Here is a 10,196-nt window from a genome sequence, read left to right on the forward strand (position 1 = left end):
AGTTATGAAAAATTAACTAATCTAGCAACGCTGCCATCAGCTTCCATTGGCATACCGATGACTTTTTCTTTTGCCGTTAGTATCAACTATTGGTATAATATTACTTAAGTAATTTTTCTACTAGTTTAACTGTAGTCTAACAATTCTTTACCTCAATATCGTGTGCTTTGTTACATGTTCTGTTGCATTGCAATGAGACATTGTTGTTAAATGTTTTATTTATTAAATTTTATTGTACAATAATAATAAAAGGGAAGGCTTATGTTTAGCAGTGGACAGTTAAACACTGATATGATGAAAATGATTAATAGCTATAAACAAAAAACTATTATTTACATCACGACCTGTCATTGTGCTAATTTGTTTTCAATCTGTTCAGCCCTTTAAGTAAATCGAGTAGCAGGCATTCAAAAATCTGAATATTGGAACATCTTTACAAACTCTCACGTTTAAAACGTGTATTATACAAAATCATTATACGATTACATATGTTATCTATATAACCTATCTCTGGAATGGGATGAACAGAAATTTTTGAATTCTGAATGTTCCGATTCAATTGAATCTCTTTTTTTCTATACATTTATGACACAAATATAACTAAATATAGCGCAGTGAAAAATAAAGGTAAGGTACATATGATGCATGCTTCTCTGAAAACAAAGAAACGTTTTGACTTTCTTATAGTTTTTCATTTATAATTGTGCATGGTTTATAATATGTATTAATATGTATATGCATAATTTAGTTGTGGAGTCTACTTGAAGCGACCTTAGATTATATCTATAGTCCAAGCGAGAATATATACTCAACTCCACAACTAAATTAATAATAAGATAAGATAATCTCTATGTTCGTTATATTTTAATATAAGTATTAAAAAATAATGTTAATATTTAAATGAGCATAATTTTGTCTGTATTTTTTTAACTGATGTTACAAAAGGATGAAATATATCTACGTTTAGCCTATTTTTTCTTCTTTCATGTCTTCAAAGAAATCATGTAAATAATATCTCTGAAAATTATAATTAATATCTCTGCCTAATTAGCATGTTTCTTTTTTAATTAGCTTTACTTTCAGGGTAGTAGCTTTGTCAAAAATGAAATCAGGTTTAAAGAATATTGTAAGCAAAACCTACATTTTTACTGAGCCATACATAAATGTGAAATTACCTCTATGAGAACAAAGCGGAAAACGCTCGTGCAACGCAGAACTAAACAGTCGCCCTCTTTCACACGGAGCCATTTAACGTAACCCACTGAATGTTTTTAGCACTAATAGAGCAATAATGGAAAACTCTTGTTGTCATATACATTCAACACACCTTCTTCATTACTGTTACAAAGGTTATACCTATGTACAAAGTAAGTGATACAAAGACTTGGAATGACTAATAAGCTAATGACCTATTATTACTATTACACATGTCTGATATTAAAAGGACGGATTGATCCGAAACAAAACCTTCCTATAACATATATAATTTTCATTAAAATTATATATGTTATAGAAATTCTTGTCTTATTCGTGTTTCTTCCGTGAAGCAGTTGTGATTGCATGGCTGTGTTTCAGTTTGAAGGGTGGGATATGACAGTGAATTTACAGGGTTTAGAGGAATAACACGTGAGTCCTCAGGAATGGCAACGCATGGGGGTTAAGATGATCGAAACAATATTCTCTATTATGTCCATGGTATTGCTCATGTCTATAGGCGACGGCTATCACTTTCCATCAGGTAGGTCGTCAGCTTGTTCGCCATTTTAAGTGACATAAAAAAAATAAAAAAAAAAATTAATATTTATTTGTTTACTTTCACTTTTAATATAGATATTAGGTTATAACAAAAATGTAAACAGAAAGACTTATCTCTTAAAGAGATCTCTTTGAGTCAACCATAAGAACCAGAATATATTTATAATTTTGCAATAACTATGATATCTACTATTATAATTTAAAAATATTCAAGGTTAAGCAACCGAATGAAAGGAAAATAATCCGAAAATATGTTAAAAAATGTTATATACGGAATTCATTAGACATTCAATACAGTAAAATCATCCCGGATCGACAAGTATGATATCATCTACATAGATATGGTCTACTGATTACAACGATTCATTGCAAGATTGAGGCCGTGGGACCCGTTTTTCCTTGCTTTATTGTGTTTATTAATTGAGAATTACATATACAATTCATTATAATACTAGAATTTTAACTCATAAAACCTAATTTATTTACATGATATTAAAAGATTTTAATTAGAAAACGTCGGTCGTAAAATATTTTTAGATTGCTAGTTACTTAATTAGTCACAATAAATTTTATTATGATCAGACGCAGCGAATTTGTTTTTAGAACAACATCGATACTAAAATAAAATTTTAATTTCTTTGTATCCTACTTTGTTTTGGTAGATTTAAGCAAGTCATTTATTATGTTAACAAATATATTTTAATATTTTAAAAGCTCCCTTTTAATGCGACTTAAGAACATTTTTAATATGCCTATATTTTTTTAATGTATTCGTCAATTTTAATTTTACGAGTTATTTTTACAATTTATAAGATTTTGCTTCTATTTTGCTTCCTTATTGATTTTACCTTAAAGTTGCTTTAACTTTGAAATCAATAATTTTAAATACGAAGCTGCATCAATTTGACAAAACTTACTTCACTAATTTTCATCTTCTATGCAAATTATATTCTTGTTATTAGCAACAAAAATTTACAGCATTTTGTGTGTTTAATCAAAAATATATTTTTATTCAAAAAACGATTTCTCGCTTTATTAAGGCGATCTAGAACAAATAACTGTGTTATCATAAGTATTTTATATAAAATCCACAGGGATCTCATGCAGAATTTTACGATAATCCCAATGAAATATTGTTTTACAAACAATATTTAAATGTTATAAAGAGCTTCAAATAACTACTTATGTATACATATATAATGAACATTTAATGTATTCATACAATGTACTCATACTCTACAGCTAATTTCGTTAAAAAGGTCATACAACTATTAGGTAGGTAGGTACACATAAGTATAATATACCCGACCTTGAGCCATGCCTCTCAATGATCCATGTGTGATACAATTACAAACAGAAATAGACAAATTAATGACGTAACTAAGTAAAAACGATTGTACGTACAATTTTCAAATGTATTTCGTAATACATAATATTAATGCTAACCACCCCTGCTAACAACTTGTTCAACTAATCATTATATCTTTTGTTCAAGTGCAATAAAGAATATATATTAATTTACTATAGCTATAATTATCGACAGGACTGTAACTAGGTAGAGATTGTATTTCTTCTGAATAACTTCATAACAAAAAATACCTACATGATTGTCAGTTATATTTATGATTGTATGAATAAAAACTTAGCACAAATAAAAGTATAATTCAATGTATAAAAACATTTATTTGTCAGTATACTAGCAATATACTTCTTAGGTACCTCATTACATCGTGCCCAAATAGTACCTAAATGTCAAATGATTTATAAGTGTAGTTTAATATATAAAATGACTTATTTATGAATATACTTTTTGGACCTATCAATACACCAAGTACCAGCAACATGGATTAAGGATAGTAAACATCAAATGAACAATTTAATGCACATAATGAGTTATTTATTGGATAGGTCAGTATACAAAGTGCCAGCTACATAAATTTTGGCTATTTAAATAGCACCTAAACCTTAGAAGAATGTTATATTTACACATGTTATACTTTTCTTATATATCTAACCTAAACAATTTCTAACACTATCATCAGAAATATTAGAATATTTCTGTTGATAGTGTTGGACTAATATGCTCGAAACTGACGACTTCATGTTCATTTATTTAAATTTTTTATTATAGAAATTGAGACTGTTTAAAGTTCTAATGAAATTAAGTATAATACATACTTAAGTATAATACATGCTAAATTAAGGTTGTATTTAATGAATGAATGAATATAGTAACTAAAATTTGCAAATTATAGAATATCTACAATTTCTTTCGCTACACCTTTTTGCTACATTAACAATGCAATAATTAATGTCTAAATATCTATAATATGAAGATGACCACAAGATTTCCGCTGTATAATTAAAATTGATATACTGAGTTTGAATTCAATAGAATTTCCTCAAGGACAAACAGTCATATAATTTTGATCATGAAGACTGGATGTTATTACAGTATCTAGGTATTATTTGAAAGCAATTAACTATACTTCTTTTTTCTTGTAGTATTGGCTTTTATTTCTATTCTATTTTATTATTAACCCAGAACCTCCCACTTCTGTCCACTATTCACTGATGCTCATGATTAACCGGTTTCTATAGAAATTTATGGCTATAAGTAATTTATTTAACACTTTACTGCACCAATATTACAGGATTTGCAATGTACCGTAATGTAATGTATGTAATTTGCAATGCACCAATATTACAGGATGGCAAGAGATTGAACGTACTGTATAGAGGTAGGGAGTGAGTTCCACAAACGAACTGCTTTCACGGAAAAGGACTTGGAGTAGAAAGAGGAAGGATGAGTATAGTTATATATAAGTGTGTAAAATAGTGTCCATAAAGTTTTTATACATTATTTGTATACACGTAACACGCGATTTGAAAATCTCCGCAATATATTTTTCCTATAGTTATAATGTACATAAGTATTACTACTATTAAATATTACAGTAAAACGTAACTTAAAATATTACAGAAAAAATTCCTAATTATTCCTAATAGTTACTATTATTTCTAAAAGTGTAATTTGGGTTATCAATACTACTGTATACACTCTAAACTAATATAAGAAGTTTTAATTTGCATAATAATTTATATACCTATTTCCAGGACCAATTGTTACTGATTATTTATTGCAGCCCGACCGTGATAATTAAACGCATTTTAACTTCATATTTATATAATTTGCACACAGTGGCCTTAATAAATTGTCTGATATTTTAAATATTTTGGTCTTGACTATTAATAAAATGTACTGCAACTATCTATCAGTAAGTAGTACGTGAGATTTATGTCAATTAGTAAAATTATAATATATTATAATTATAGATAAAATATTTAAAAGACATGTTTTGGTTCATTTTCGCCTTTTATTATATTTTATTAAGTGGTAATCCGTATTAAAATGGTTAATAAATCATCACGAATCTTTATTCATGTAATCATGTCGGCTATCTGACATATATACCAAAAATAGTATTATAATACATAATATCCTTCATAATTTTATAGTTGGCCTTAACGAACTCCTCCGCACAAAAACAGAAGTCAGTTCATTAGAATAGCTTCTTTAAAATACGACTGTGTGTTTAAGAGCAAACAACCAATGCCAAGGCGTTGGCTACTCCTAAACACACTACCTACACTTATTTTTATTACTACCTATAAAGTGTTACAATTTAATATATCATTAAAATAAATTTAAAAATAGTTATATAATAAAATAGCAGTAAAATTCCTTACTATAAATCCTTCTACTATAATAAATGCGATAGTTTGTAAGGATGGATGTATAGATGAACGTTTGTTACTATTTTATACTGTTTAACGGATTTAAATGAAACCATGAACCATTCATGGACAGATAATGATGATATATCTGTGCCTCTAGTGAGAAAGGGTATAACTCAAGTTATAGCCTTTTTCTTTTTTAGGCTACTTTAAATAAGCAAATTTTTCTCTTTCGAATGGTATAAGAATCGTAACGATATCTTTAAAAACAATAGAGATAGTAAACATGTAAAAGGCTACAATTAACAAAATATTTGTGGTAAAAAAGTCATAATTAGAAATAAAACTACAATATTTTACAAAAAATAGTGCCAAAAATGACAAGATACTTAGAACCACCCTTTAAATATGAATTTATTTTTGTGTAAAATGAATCAGTTCGATTTGAACCCTTTTACACCATTTAATAGCGATTATTTTTTATAGCGTAAAATACACAACATTGTTTTTCTTCAATACTTCAATAAAATAGTTTTAATTCAACTTAAAACTATTTTCACATGATAATTTTAAAATTTTTGTTATGTGTGATTAGGTATAATAGAATTATTTTTAAAACTATAGGTTTTACACAAAAGCCGACAATTTTATAAGAAAGAGGAGAAAAAATTACTATAAATGCAATCATTGACTTGTTCAATTAGCAAATAATAAAAGCAACAGAATTTTTTTTCTTTATTTAAAATAGTTTTTTGGCTCTCCTGAAAAGTGGCCATTTTGAATTGAACCCTTTCTCACTAGAGGCACAGATATTAGCGTGTGATACCTGTAAAAAGGTCCATTCCTTAACCGTGGGGGTCGTAAAAGACAACTAAGGGAATTTAATGATCGAGGGATGGGCAGCAGCGAACCTCTCAAAATATCACCAAAAGCCTAACTGCGGTTGCCACCCCGCCTGTCAAACGTGGCAATTACTGGCAAAATCCCCGAAGCTGCCAAAGGGAACGGGCTCGTTCCTTATGACAGTTTATGTGGGAGATCTATGTTCAGCAATGGACAAATGAAGGCTGATATGATAATGATGATGACATAATATTCTAATTTAAAATATAAGGTACCTACTTTATAAATTGATACGCTTAATTGAAGTTTTAGGGTATAGCTAGTGAATAATAAAATCGATCTGACCATAAAAAAGTCCGTACAGTAGTCGAGACTTTTCCAAGAGGCAACAGCATAGAGTTCTTAAAAAAAGGGGTAAAGAGGCTTCTTCAAGGTCGGCAACGCACGCGTAATGCCCCTGGTATTGCAGGCGTTCATAGGTTGCCACCTCAGTGGTATAAATAAAACAGACAGTATAAATAAGAAAGCGATTAATTGACTTAATGTTTCGTTTTGTTACTAATTTCATGTAGAGACTTTCTTAGATAATTTTTACAAAACTTGGTTACCTTTTTATTAAGTTCCATTGAAATGTACTACACCACTCCAGAGAAGTGGCGACAGACTTGTCCATTCTAAGAACTCCTTGATGTGGACGATGTTTATTTGACGTGTCTTTTTGTATAACTACAATGGGAATGACGATCCGTGGGCGTACCAAAACCATTTTTTTCTTGTCATTGCTATTTGCTTTAACAACATCTCCACGAATGATCTCTCTGAAGTTTGCTCACACAAATTCTTTTACAAATTATTTTTAACTTACGTTTATTTGTGTAAATACTAATATAACCCACAACTTCGTTCATGTAATCGGGATATATTATTATATTTCTTTGTTAAATAATATAACAGTTTTCGTCACTATTATATTACGTGTATATAGTCTATTGATAGACCGAAATTATTTAGTCTATGTCCTTTCCCATCCTAAATACAACGAAATTTAATATTATATACCTATCAAATTTTATGACGATTAGTTGAGCTACAAGTATTATGACGCCAAGAAATGAATCAAACAAACACACAAACTAATTTAAAATTTTAATAAGGACGTTGCACTTGGTATCTAGCTAGTCGTATGCTTGTTTACGAATTTATACCACCTCCATGATATAAAAAAATAAACAATCTATTTTGGGTGTTATAAAAATGAGAGAGAAATAGGGTTGGTTTACTAGAACTCTTTCAATCATCAAATTGTGTTTTATTACTCGCCCTTGTTGTTTTGAGGGCACGTGTTCCTATTTTGATTACTGTGGTGGCAACGACTGCGTACAGTGCACTCGCCCGGAACAATAACACAAGCCAACTGTGAATTAAAACAAAGCCCGGGTCTTAATATTATGGAGTGTTGCCGCGATCATTACTCCGGCTCGGTGGTGAGACGGTACCTACTCCGTAAGCCGCTTTTGCGCAAAACAAAGGCGACAAAAACTCGTGGGAACTTAGAGCATCAGTGCAAAACCGAGACATGAAAAAAAATAAGCATCAGTAATTTTATTGTAACATTTTTACTGAGGATATAATGAATAATAATACAATAATATGAATAATTGATCTTTGTATAAGTTTTATTAAAATATTTATTCAGATATAATATTGTGCAGCATTGTAATTGTCTAACTTAGAAAGAATTGCCTTGTCTTTATAAAGTTACGTAACTTACAAAAAAAAAAAACTAAATACAGAAGTTATAGTTAGCGGGATTCTGTAAACATATTTATTTAAATAAAAAATGGACTTTCAATAATTATAATAAGAATTAATTACACCATAGAACATACAACGGTTAGTCGCCGTTTAAAATGGTTCAAACAAAATAAACGACGCGCTCACTACACCTACCGACCGTGCTCTAAACCACAACATTATACAGTCTGATATAATCTAATCGGCACGAACACGTAAAGTGGTGGGACCAACAAATTTCCTTTAAATAGAATTTAATATAATTGATGAAGAAAGGAAAGTAGAGTAGAGTAGAGAGTAGAGTAATAATAGTCCATATAGAACATATTCGCAGTTGACACTATTAGATTTTAATTAACAAGTATCAATAGAATATAATAATGTTTTAAAGAATACTAAATTATAACACATCAACTACGGTGGTCCAACATTCATTAACAGATGATTTTTAAGATACATGTTTATTGTAGGAACAGGTAGCCAATTGTTAGTCAGTTACCGGTTTACTAACGAAACGGATAGCAATAAAGAAATAATTTATGACCACGTCTAATAAAGATATATTTTCATATATAAATTTCTCAAAATATCAAATATTAGTGCTATAACTGAATATATCTTAGAAGAGAATTAATTCATGTTTTAAATCGAAAGAGTAACCTATTGGTTACTCTTTCGATTAGTACAGTACAGTAACCTATTGGTTTACTTTTCCACTTATAAGATACCAAAGTTCAAATTTAATATCATTACAATTTACTTTTCCACGTTGAATACAAATCTATGTTCTGTGAAATAGGTGCGATGCAACCGTCAAACTTTCTTATCAATTACAATAATAGTGTATCTTTTTCAAATAATAAAATAACTAATTCAGGTCAATCCCACTATTGAGTAGTCCCATGGGTCAAATGAGACAAACATATTATTGTATTATATTATTTTAGTTTCTCAAGTAGACTGTCTGATCACTTCCAGAAACGGGTTGTCTTCAAATTACACTTATAGAAATTAAATATATTACATACTTATAATGCCTTCTATCATAATAATACAAAAAAGTAATAAATTTTGATCATACTGTACAATAAGTGGGGTATTTACAGGCTTCGTCAACATGGGGCACGCATACTAGGAGTCGTGCACGTGCCCCTTCGAGGTGCGCGCGAGCAGGAAACACGCGCCGCTACCCAACCCACGAATATCGTGTCTGTGCCTTGTAATATTTGACGAATCCTTCTAATAATATTAATGTAACACAAAGCGTCTCCATTGATCGATATGTAAATATATTTGTAGATATATTTAAATGTTTGGATGCCTAGCAAACCTATATAAACATAAAGATTACTCTTCTTTTATTGCATTGAGTAAAACTGTGGTTTACTAGTTTTATATAAGTAATTGATCACAACACTGAAAAAAATATACATTACTCATATTGTTTCGATGTTTTTATTATAATAAATTTCATTATATAATGGTTTTGTTCTAGTCAACCGACAGTTCAAAACTGGCTCTATATTTTTTACTGTATAAAAGGTACTAATAGAAAATAATTAAGGAGTTAATGTTAACCTTTCTTTGTTAACCAATCCATTGTTCATAAACGGAGAGCTTAGCCTTGCAGACGCCACATTTGATAAATAAAACAGCGACGATCGTGGGCACTCTTCCCACTCGTTTGTAGACCTTCACTAAGTTATACAACCAAATGTTATAATAAAGTTAATAAAAAATATATATATTTATAGAGCATCGCGTTCATAAATTAGGTTTATCATAAGTGCAGGTAATAATTCAATTTTTCCTTTATAAAATTTTTAAGCTGTTAGTATCGTAAAAATAGTGACTCATAATTAGATAGGTACTTACTTATATCGTTATATGTATGTAAGTAATTTTACAATAATAAATATATGTAATAAAATTTTAAAACCATAGGCATCAAAATAAAATGAAAGTTGACGATTATTAAACAACCACTTGAGCTCATCAATGGTTAGAATTTTGAGCAGGTTTTTGTTGAAGGCTTTTAAAAATCATTCATTTCACACGCATGAATG

Source organism: Galleria mellonella, unplaced genomic scaffold (assembly GCF_026898425.1).
Source record: "Galleria mellonella isolate WM207_F2 unplaced genomic scaffold, CSIRO_AGI_GalMel_v1 utg132, whole genome shotgun sequence".
NCBI lineage: Eukaryota > Metazoa > Arthropoda > Insecta > Lepidoptera > Pyralidae > Galleria > Galleria mellonella.